A 12,245-nucleotide genomic window follows, 5' to 3' on the forward strand; every position below is an offset into this window, starting at 1 on the left:
GATTGAATATTCCGCCCTGACATTCGCCTTAAGTGTATTAGGGAAGTGCCAGTGTCGAGATGAACATTTGAATCCTCTGATCTCGAAAAATAGGGCAGTGTCCTCAACAGTACGGCTACTCCCTCCAGTTTTATGCTATAAAGAGCAGGTTCTGCCGGCACCGGGTTTCGAAGAGCCAGTCAAGTGTATCAACAAAAACACTAGGCTGCAGTGCATGAGCGCCCAGCACAGTTATGCACATGTTACAGCTATTCGCTTGGAACATTACAGACAGGTGGGAAAATCCAAGGGAAAGTCACCCCATATTTTTGTGGATGTAGACTTAGATGAAGCATCCTATAATGAGGGTAGTGTGGAGTACCTATAAAAGGACAAGGCCTCACGCTATTCTGTGATAAGCATCTGCACTGCCTAGTAATACACTTAACACGTTCTGTTGTTTGTATACTTCCGCAGCATAACCTAACATAACACAATAAATTTGCATTTGCACTTGAGTAGCGCGAGTTATTTGCTCCTATGACAATACGAGATGTTCACTCCGTTAGCATTGTAGACGGGATTTGATTTTACTAGTAGGAGGTTGTGTAATAGACTGAAATACAAAGTATGCTCTCTGTATAATAACGGGAACAGAGCTTTAGTTGGCATAAGTACGTAAGAGGGGATAGAGGGGCTTAAAAATGCCCTAGTGACAAATGCACGAAGAACACAGCATGTTGTTATCAATGGAGAGACGTCTACAGACGTTAAAGTAACCTCTGGCGTGCCACAGGGGAGTGTTATGGGACCATTGCTTTTCACAATATATATAAATGACCTAGTAGTTAGTGTCGGAAGTTCTATGCGGCTTTTCGCGGATGATGCTGTAGTATACAGAGAAGTTGCAGCATTAGAAAATTGTAGCGAAATGCAGGAAGATCTGCAGCGGATAGGCACTTGGTGCAGGGAGTGGCAACTGACCCTTAACATAGACAAATGTAATGTATTGCGAATACATAGAAAGAAGGATCCTTTATTGTATGATTATATGATAGCGGAACAAACACCGGTAGCAGTTACTTCTGTAAAATATCTGGGAGTATGCGTGCGGAACGATTTGAAGTGGAATGATCATATAAAATTAATTGTTGGTAAGGCGGGTACCAGGTTGAGATTCGTTGGGAGAGTGCTTAGAAAATGTAGTCCATCAACAAAGGAGGTGGCTTACAAAACACTCGTTCGACCTATACTTGAGTTTTGCTCATCAGTGTGGGATCCGTACCAGATCGGTCTTACGGAGGAGATAGAGAAGATCCAAAGAAGAGCGGCGCGTTTCGTCACAGGGTTATTTGGTAACCGTGATAGCGTTACGGAGATGTTTAATAAACTCAAGTGGCAGACTCTGCAAGAGAGGCGCTCTGCATCGCGGTGTAGCTTGCTCGCCAGGTTTCGAGAGGGTGCGTTTCTGGATGAGGTATCGAATATATTGCTTCCCCCTACTTATACCTCCCGAGGAGATCACGAATGTAAAATTAGAGAGATTAGAGCGCGCACGGAGGCTTTCAGACAGTCGTTCTTCCCGCGAACCATACGCGACTGGAACAGGAAAGGGAGGTAATGACAGTGGCACGTAAAGTGCCCTCCGCCACACACCGTTGGGTGGCTTGCGGAGTATCAATGTAGATGTAGATGTAGATTATACTGGCGAACCATTACTACTACAAATAATTCACGGTACCCTCATCAAATATTGTACAACGATCTTAGCTGCGATGAAGTTCAAGAACGTGTTCATTTAATATCTCCTATATTTACACAAAAACTCATTATGGACGTAAGTTTCAAAAATGGCTCTGAGTACTATGGGACTTAACATCTGAGGTCATCAGTCCCCTAGAACGTAGAACTACTTAACTAACCTAAGGACATCACACACATCCATGCCCGAGGCAGGATTCGAACCTGCGACCGTAGCGGTCGCGCGGTTCCGGACTGAAGCGCCTAGAACCGCTTGGCCACCGCGGCCGGCATGGACGTAAGGGATGGAATCTTGATCCATCGATTCGAACTGTAAACTAAAAGCAAGAATTGGAATGCAAACACCAGTTAAAAAGAATTGTAGAATATTTCACCAGGGTTGTGTAGTTTTTTGTTCGTAATGAGAAAGAAATTAAAGTGAGGACTAGCCTCAGAGTCTACCTGCAAGATGAGGTGGTCCATCAACCAAATAAGATGCTGTGACCTTTTGGCAACTATGAGAAGCCAGCAGATTGCATCAAACACAGAGTTGTGATGCCATAGAAAGACCACGCACGTACACACACGATCAACGAAACTGCCAGATAATAATAATATACAAGTATGCACCACAAAATGTACTGGAGAACGATGAATAAAAATTATACTGGAACAGAACCATTATAACAGATAAACCAACACCACATTAAAAACCTGACATCATACTCACCAATAAAAAGAAGAAATCAATACAACTAATCGAAATATCCATACCAAATACAAAAAAAAAAAAAAAATACAGAAGAAAACAGGAGAAAAATTGAAAAATACGTCCAACTGGCTGAGGGAGTCAAGGACATGTGGCATCAGGATAAAGTTGACATTGTACCAATTATACTATCAACTACAGGAGTCATACCACACAATATCCACCAGTACATCAACGCAATACATCTACATCGAAACGTATATATACAACTACAGAAATCTGTAATTATTGATACATGTTCACTTACCCGAAAGTTCCTAAATGCAATGTAACATATACCGTACAGTTAAAAGGAAGTCACGCTTGATCAAGGTTCGCGTCACTTTCCATTTTTAACCAGACATAACGTCTGAGAAAGGAAAGAAATAATAATAATTTCATTACAGAGATACTAATGTTGCCCATATTTAGGCGAGCTCCTGCTCCTTCCTATTGCCTTCCTGTCAGTATGCAACCAGTGCAGCTGTTATTGACATTTTCACCTCAGGATGTCGCAGTACACAGGCGAAATCCATAATCACAACGCAGACTTGTAGAATTCCACATTTTATCGTCTTCGTCTATAAAACATTATCGACTCGTTAGAAGGAGGACGCAACACAATTTATCATGTTGAAATACCAGTAGGATAAAAGCGATTAGCCCCGAGCGGAAGCATGGAGACAACGTTTTCCTCGACTCATTCGCGATAGGAACATGACAGGGTGAGTTTAAAACTGCTGCTAAGTAACCTCGGCCATGCAATGGACAGTGAATGGAGGAATATATAAGTGCTAGTCTGCTGCAATTGCAGAACACCCAACTACAGGATTTAATCCAAAGGGATGACTAAAGCCATGGGACAGCAATATACACATATACTGGTGGTGGCAGTATCGGCTACACAACGTACAAAAGGGCAATGCATTGACGAAGCTATAATTTGTGGTCAGGTGATCCATGCGAAACGTTTGCGACCTGATCATAGCTGCACGACGGAAATTAACAGACTTTGAGCGCGGATTCGTAGTTGGAGTTAGACGCATTTTGGAAATCGTTAGGGAATTCAATATTCCGAGGTCCACAGTGTCAAGAGAGTGCCGAGAATAGCACATTTCAGGCATTACCTCTCACCACATACAACGCTTTGGCAGAAGGCATTCACTTAACGACCGAGATCGGCGGTGTTTGAGTAGAGTTGTCAGTGTTAACAGACACGCAACACTGTGTAAAATAACCGTAGTAATTAGTGTGGGAGATACGACGAGCATACGGGTCTCCGTTAGGACAATGCGGCGAAATTTGGCGTTAATCTGCGATGCCAGCAGACGACGGGCGCGAGTGTCTTTGCTAACAGAACATCTGCAGCGCCTCGCTTTTGCCATGACCATATCGGTTGGACCCTAGACTAGTGGAAAATTATTGTCTGGTCAGATGAGTCCCGATTTCAGTTGGTAAGAGCTGATAGTAGGATTCGACTGTGGCGCAGACCCTGAGACGCCATGGACCAAAGTTGTTATCAAGGCACTGTATAAGCTGATGATGGTTCTATAACAGCGTGGACTGTGTTTACATGGAAAGAACTGGGTCGTCTGGTCAAACAGAACAAACCATTGACTTAAAATTGTTACGTTCGGCTACTTGAAGAGCAGTTGCAGCCATTCATGGAACTCATATTTCCAAACAACGAAGGACTTTTTATGGATGATGGATGACAACGTGCCATGTCACCAGGCCACAATTATTCGCGATTGATTTGAAGAACATTCTGGACAATACAAGCAAATGATTTGGTCACCCAGATCGCCCGAAATGAATCTCATAGAACATTTATGGGACATAATCGGGAGGTCAGTTCGTGCACAAAATCCTTTACCGGCTGCGCTTTCTCAATTATGGGCGGCTGCAACATGGCTCAATATTTCTGCAGGGGACTTTCAACGACTTGTTGAGCCCATTCCACGTCCTGTTGCTGCACGTCACCGGGCAAAAGAAGTTCCGACACGATATTACACTACTGGCCATTAAAATTGCCTCGCCACGGAGATCACGTGTTACAGACGCGAAATTTAACCGACAGGAAGAAGATGCTGTGATATGCAAATGATTAGCTTTTCAGAGCATTCACACAAGGTTGGCGCCGGTGGCGATACCTACACCGTGCTGACATGAGGAAAGTTTCCAACCGATTTCTCATACACAAACAGCAGTTGACCTGCGTTGCCCGGTGAAACTTTGTTGTGATGCCTCGTGTAAGGAGGAGAAATGCGTACCATCACGTTTCCGAGTTTGATAAAGGTCGGATTGTAGCCTATCGCGATTGCGGTTTATCGTATCGCGACATTGCTGCTCGCGTTGGTCGAGATCCCATGACTGTTAGCAGAATATGGAATCGGTGGGTTCAGGAGGGTAATACGGAACGCCGTGCTGGATCCCAACGGCCTCGTATCACTAGCAGGCATCTTATCCGCATGGCTGTAACGGATCGTGCAGCCACGTCTCAACCCCTGAGTCGACAGATGGGGACGTTTGCAAGACAACTATCTGCACGAACAGTTCGACGACGTTTGCAGCAGCATGGACTATCAGCTCGGAGACCATGGCTGCGGTTACCATTGACGCTGCATCACAGACAGGAGCACCTGCGATGGTGTACTCAACGACGAACCTGGATGGACGAATGGCAAAACGTCTTTTTTTCGGATGAATCCAGGTTCTGTTTACAGCATCATGATGGTCGCATCCGTGTTTGGCGACATCGCGGTGAACGCACATTGGAAGCGTGTATTCGTCATCGCCATACTTGCGTATCACCCGGCGTGATGGTATGGGGCGCCATTGGTTACACGTCTCGGTCACCTCTTGTTCGCATTGACGGCACTTTGAACAGTGGACGTTACATTTCAGATGTGTTACGATCCGTGGCTCTACCCTTCATTCGATCCCTGCGAAACGCCACATTTCAGCAGGATAATGCACGACCGCATGTTGCAGGTCCTGTACGGGCCTTTCTGGATACAGAAAATGTTCGAATGCTGCCCTGGCCAGCACATTCTCCAGATCTCTCACCAACTGAAAACTTCTGGTCAATGGTGCCGAGCAACTGGCTCGTCACAATATGCCAGTCACTACTCTTGATGAACTGTGGTATCGTGTTGAAGCTGCATGGGCAGCTGTACCTGTACACGCCATCCAAGCTCTGTTTGACTCAATGCCCAGGCGTATCAAGGCCGTTATTACGGCGAGAGGTGGTTGTTCTGGGAACTGATTTCTCAGGATCTACGCACCCAAATTGCGTGAAAACGTAATCACATGTTAGTTCTAGTATAATATATTTTTCCAGTGAATAACCGTTTATCATCTGCATTTCTTCTTGGTGTAGCAATTTTTATGGCCAGTAGTGTAGTTGGTGTCCTGTGACATTTGTCAAGTCACTGTACAGTATCGCCAAGACTTATGCGCTAGTGCAATTACTCACCCGTTATACGTGTCTTGTTATGTCCCCATCCCGACCTTACTGGTTTTTCATAAACTTCGCTCTTCAACTGTGCTCAAAGAACCGATATTTGTTTTTTGGAGGACATTGGGCAGTAGCGTATAGGTAGGTGTTGATCTTCATACTTCTTATGCACCGCAGCGTCATCTATCTTCCTGTCCCTGATATCTCTCTGCAAGGATTGCCCACAACCCGTCGAAGTTTTTCTACATCATTTTGAAACACTTTGTATGGCGGTTCAACCAATTGAATACATTTCTATCTTTCTGAAGGTAGTTTGCGAGCTTGTGGACCACTGGATCAAGTGCACTGCGAAGGAAGGATCATTTATTGAAAAATATGTTCTTTTTCAACACGCAAAAAATTTTCAAAAACCTGTCTACGGCCCCCAGTTTTTACTTGTCATTGTCATTTTTCATCCATACGTCTATAACATCGGCTAAGAGTTTATACGTAGTTGCCTTAACAGCCTTTCTTTCAGGACACATGCTGTTCTGCACTTGTGGAATATCTTTCACATTTTAGGTGGCTGCTGTAGATAACGAAGCTGCAATTTCAGACAAATTTTAAGAAACTTTCAGTTAGGTTTTAATACGTCTTTGGTTGTGGGGCAATTTAACACTGGCAGGAGAATTTTATGTACTGCCATCTTGTTGAAAGATGCATTACAGTATTTGTGCCAAGTGGTTTAAGAGAGCAAACAGAGATTGACCATTAGCGCCGGCCGGAGTGGCCGAGCGGTTCTAGGCGCTACAGTCTGGAACCGCGCGACCGCTTCGGTCGCAGGTTCGAATCCTGCCTCGGGCATGGATGTGTGTGATGTCCTTAGGTTAGTTAGGTTTAAGTAGTACTAAGTTCTAGGGGACTGATGACCTTAGAAGTTAAGTCCCATAGTACTCAGAGCCATTCGCCATTAACGTAGTTTCTCAAGGATTTAAACCTCACACACTCTGAATACGAGACGGGTTTTAACACAATGGCACATTGCAAGATATCGTTTGATACAATGGACGCATGTAAGTGTTGTTAATAGGAACTTTATCAAGTCCTTTCAAACTATTTTCTATTTCTACTTATAGGATACAATCGTTCAAGCGAAATTTGAAACTGGAACAATAAGATTTTGTTTTGAAAGTGGACAAAGTGTGAAGTGCTCATGACGCCTTTCATACCAGTTTTTTGTGTTCGTTTTCCGGACACGAGAAAAACAAGCATTGTAAAAGATTATTACTCTGACCCTACACTTTTTAATTTTCACGAATCGCTCAATGTGTTTCTTTCCGAAAAAGATCAGTCCACAATTCTGTCTTCAAGGTCTTGTGTAGATTTCATGTAGTCGAGCTGTATGAACCTTTCGTCACGTTTCTTTTGTTCTTGGAACAATGCGGGTATTCCATTTGGTTACAAAATGGGAGCACATTAGCTAGCATTGCCTTAAAACACGAAGAAAGCAAGCTGCAATATAATACGGTATGCAAGACATCTTTTGACTATAGAGATGTTCAGCAACCATCTGTCGTTGCAGCGTCGCAGGTTGCATAACGTGAGGCTCACGCCATCTCGTCCGGACGCTTTATTTGGCGCAAATGGCAAGTGGGTGCCTTAGGCTCATTGCATTAAACAGAGAGCTTTGGAGTAACAGGTGGGGGTGCCCGGAAGGGAAGGGTAGGGAGTGGAGTATGGAAGGGTGTGGCCCCGGCCAGCGTGTGATCGATGGTGGACAGTGAGGGGCTGTGACGGCCCACTAACTTGTGGGAAGCACACAGTTGCATTAGCTTACACACGAGAAGATAAAGTGCTACAGTTTTATTCGAATACCTATTGGATCATTTACGGTATTGACAACGAATTATAGTTGTGCAGTGTTGCCTTTACTGTAAGGACGATGGTTGCATCACCCATTTGTGTTTGCTTTAACCTTCCCTACAGCGATCAGTAAAAGAAGTTGAACAACATGGTTACATATGTGCTCTCTGTTTTTCGGACATGTCTGAAAGAACAAACACCACTTATGTAATTCATGCCAGGGCGGCCAATGATCCCTTCAGTGCGCATGCACGCCAAGCACGAACTCTTGCTGGAATCGGTGAAGTGCTACGAGTAAAGATGATGATGGAGAAGGGGCACTACGTCACTACTTTGTGGATAAGCTGAGAATTTGGGTCTGACGGTTCTAGGGTAGTCCGTACAGATGTGTCTGGATGGTGCAGTGGTCAGCGCATCTGCCTAGCAAGCAGAAGACGCGGGTTCGAATCCCGATCTGGAACAAGTTTCCAACTTTCCCTAATGATTTAAATTAGTGTCCACTGGCAGATAATGTCTTCAGTTCCCTATGTCTTGAACATGGTTACAGTTTCTTAAGCTCAACACGACGTAACAGGCATGTCGTCGGATGGTTGGTTTCTGCAACCGCTGTCGCATTCCACAATAATGGGTTTAGGTCCATATACAGAACACCATCAACCTGCATTTTGCAGACTAAGAGATTATTTGTATTACAATCACAACCTGAAATTTTTATTTAATAAAAATCATACTGTTTATACAAAATATTTTTATTATCTTTAGAATAAGAATAAGCGTTGCACTTGTGCTCGTTCTGAATTCGAAACAGAAAGAAAAACTGTCGTATTATCTGTGAAGAAGAAATTAATTTTCTCATTTTATGACGTGGATGATGGAGTGTGGGTTATGGAGTATTTGCAAAATATCGGAGGAATCATCTGCTGGTATTCCCGAAAAAATAGATCAAATTATTATTGGTGTACTTAACAAGGACGCCCTTGTGAATAAAATAAATTTTATAATTAAGTGAAGTGTGTTGTGATACAAATATAACTATGTTTTTCAGAGTTGTGTGTTGTGTTTTTGTTAGCAGATGTCAAACACATGGCTGTCATTGGGCACAGATCGCAATCCTTGGGGGGTCGTCTTAAGTCATGCAACGCAGGAGGAATGATTACGTCCAGACTCATTGTTGATTGTCACGTTTCCTACACTGTGAAAAAGATTCAGTTCAATGTTAAGAGCTCATTCTGAAAGTTAATTCCTCACAGGAGTTCGATGTATGAATCAGTTTCTATACGGCTACGGCCGGCCGCGGTGCCCGTGCGGTTCTAGGCGCTTCAGTCCGGAACCGCGGGACTGCTACGGTCGCAGGTTCGAATCCTGGGGCATGGATGTGTGTGATGTCCTTAGGTTAGTTAAGTTTAAGTAGTTCTAAGTTCTAGGCGACTGATGACCTAAGATGTTAAGTCCCATAGTGCTCAGAGCCATTTGAACCTATACGGCTACGTCTATACATGCTGTGTTGTAAATGAATAATCTTCAACTGACTCTCAATAAAAGAAAAGTTCTACTTCTGAAAGGCGTTGATTGTAGTTTCTTGCATTGTATTAGACGAGTACTGGTCGTTTCACTTCTTCGAGGAACGATTCATCGTAAAAGCAGGCAACGCTTTCATTTCATTTTTCGGATGGTGCAACATGTAAACATAGAAAATACTGTCTTCTTTGCGGGGAGGGGGAAGGGCCCTAATAGTTGGCTCGAAAAAGAAAACACCCGGGTTTCCCAGATATTTCTGGATGAAATGGGGACTCTTCATGACAAAAACTGTCATTTTGTTACGGTGAGGCGTTAATTAGAAAATATGGACAGGGCATTGTGTTATCAGCGGAGTCAAGCAGGAGCTGTTCTGAAATTGATCTTAATGAAGATCACGTAAAAATGGGTGATGGCAGTAGTTTCCTTCTAGAAGACGATAGATTAGAGCAAAGGATAATCATTTTTAGTGGAAGCAATGGAAAAGAAAGCTTAAAGTGCCTTCCCATTTTTTATGGATGTAGCACGTAAGAGGTGCAGAAAGCAGATTGCACAAATCTACGCTACGCATACAGACTTAGGAGGCCAGGGTGACGAAATAAACATAATTCCTGTTGAATTTGCCGTGCTGTCTAATAAGAAGAAAGACACCTACGTTCGCCTGTTTCGTCTGATTAAACAAGCAGATGCTCAATGGTGTCCAAGAAGCGTCAATGTTAATTTTGAAGCAGCTGCAATATCGGCCTTTCGTCAAGTTTTCCCCTCAAGTGAAATAAGTAGACGTTATTTCCTCGTAAAGGAAAGTTTATGGAGGAAAGTTCAAGATCTCTGCCTAAGTGAGGAGTACCGGTCTAACTGAGAAGTACCATCAGAACGAAGATTTCAGACTTCAGGCAGCATATGTGCAACACTGGCATTTTAAAACCAGAGGACGCAAGTAACGGATGGGTTGAGATTCATACACAAGTCCCTGATAACAAAGACTCTCAGTTTTTTTACTACTATGTGAGTACTTGGCTACAGATTGAGGAAATCCCCATCGCAATTTGGAACTATTATGGAAAAGGGCATGCTGTTGAAGGGTGGTACAAGAAAGTAAATAAGAGTAAGGAATAAAGACAAAACTAATCATCCTAGGATCAAATGTTTGGTGGAATATTTTAAGCAGGGTGCAGAGCTCACAAACTGCATCTCGTGTTTGAAGTTGGAGATGAATTTTGAGTGAAAGAAGAGAAAGAAGAACTATTTGAGGTCGGGTAACAGGATAGAGAGTACTGGAAAAAAAAGACACTAACAACAATCAGTCCTATCTGAAAGCTAATGCCCACATTCAGAAACTGGACTAAGATCTATTTATAATATATTGTAACGCTTTGAATGTCACCGAGTCCCTGCAGATTATTTGATTAAAATTACTAATTTCAATGACATATCTTTATCATAATTAATTTTAAATTATATTAATAAATAAAGTGGACTTCAGTTCTAGCTTAAAAGTGATTGTAAGCATGTTTAGGCTGATTTTAAACACACCAAAATGGTAATTAATTACTCGTAACTATAATTTTGACAACGGGATAGGAATCATGATGGAAATAGGATCACATTTGAGGAAGTGGAGAAAATGGTCAATATATTGCAGTGCAATAAAGCGGCTGGGGTGGATGAAATTAAGTCGGAACTCATCAAATACAGTGGAATGTCAGGTTTTCAATGGCTACACAGGATAATTGAAATGGCGTGGGAGTCGGGACAGGTTCCATCAGACTGGACGAAAGCAGTAATCACACCAATCTTTAAGCATGGAAACAGAAAAGATTGTAACAACTACAGAGGTATCTCTTTAATCAGCGTTGTGGGTAAAATCTTCTCAGGTATTGTTGAAAGGGAAGTGCGAGTATTAGTTGAGGACAAACTGGATGAAAATCGGTGTGGGTTTAGGCCTCTTGGAGGTTGTCAGGACCAGATCTTTAGCTTACGGCAAATAATGGAGAAGTGTTACGAGTGGAACAGGGAATTGTATCTATGCTTTATAGATCTAGAAAAGGCATATGACCGGGTTCCTAGAAGGAAGTTATTGTCTGTCCTACGAGATTATGGAATAGGAGGCAAACTTTTGCAAGCAATTAAAGGTCTTTACATAGATAGTCAGCTAGCAGTTAAGAGTTGACGGTAAATTGAGTTCATGGTTCAGAGTAGTTTCAGGGGTAAGACAAGGCTGCAACCTGTCGCCACTGTTGTTCATATTATTTATGGATCATATGCTGAAAACAATAAACTGGCTGGGTGAGATTAAGATATGTGAACACAAAATAAGCAGTCTCGCATATGCAGATGACTTAGTTGTGATGGCAGATTCGATTGAAAGTTCGCAAAGTAATATTTCAGAGCTAGATCAGAAATGTAAGGACTATGGTATGAAGATTAGCATCTCCAAAACGAAAGAAATGGCAGTGGGAAAGAGATTGAGTGCCAAATAGGAGGAACAAAGTTAGAACAGGTGGACGGTTTCAAGTACTTAGGATGCATATTCTCACAGGATGGCAACATACTGAAAGAACTGGAAGCGACGTGTAGCAAAGCTAATGCAGTGAGCGCTCAGCTACGATCTACTCTCTTCTGCAAGAAGGAAGTCAGTACCAAGACTAAGTTATCTGTGCACCGTTCAATCTTTCGACCAACTTTGTTGTATGGAAGCGAAAGCTGGGTGGATTCAGGTTACCTTATCAATAAGGTTGACGTTACGGATATGAAAGTAGCTAGGATGATTGCAGGTACTAGTAGATGGGAACAATGGCAGGAGGGTGTCCACAATGAGGAAATCAAAGAAAAACTGGGAATGAACTTTATAGATGTAGCAGTCAGGGCGAACACGCTTAGATGGTAGGGTCATGTTACACGCATGGGAGAAGCAAGGTTACCCAAGAGACTCATGGGTTCAGCAGTAGAGGGTAGGAGGAG

At 42.9% G+C, this 12,245-nt stretch overlaps 1 protein-coding gene and 1 non-coding gene across 2 annotated transcripts in view; one reads left to right on the top strand and one right to left on the bottom strand.

Moving 5' to 3' along the window:
* LOC124609484 (translation initiation factor IF-2-like) overlaps positions 1-12,245 on the bottom strand; it is an 847,268-nt gene that overhangs the window by 331,464 nt on the left and 503,559 nt on the right. The gene's annotated exons all lie outside the window — the stretch shown is intronic.
* Trnaa-agc lies at positions 8,159-8,231 on the top strand. The gene has a single exon. It is a non-coding gene; the product is annotated as a tRNA-Ala (tRNA).

Source organism: Schistocerca americana, chromosome 1 (assembly GCF_021461395.2).
Source record: "Schistocerca americana isolate TAMUIC-IGC-003095 chromosome 1, iqSchAmer2.1, whole genome shotgun sequence".
Lineage (NCBI taxonomy): Eukaryota > Metazoa > Arthropoda > Insecta > Orthoptera > Acrididae > Schistocerca > Schistocerca americana.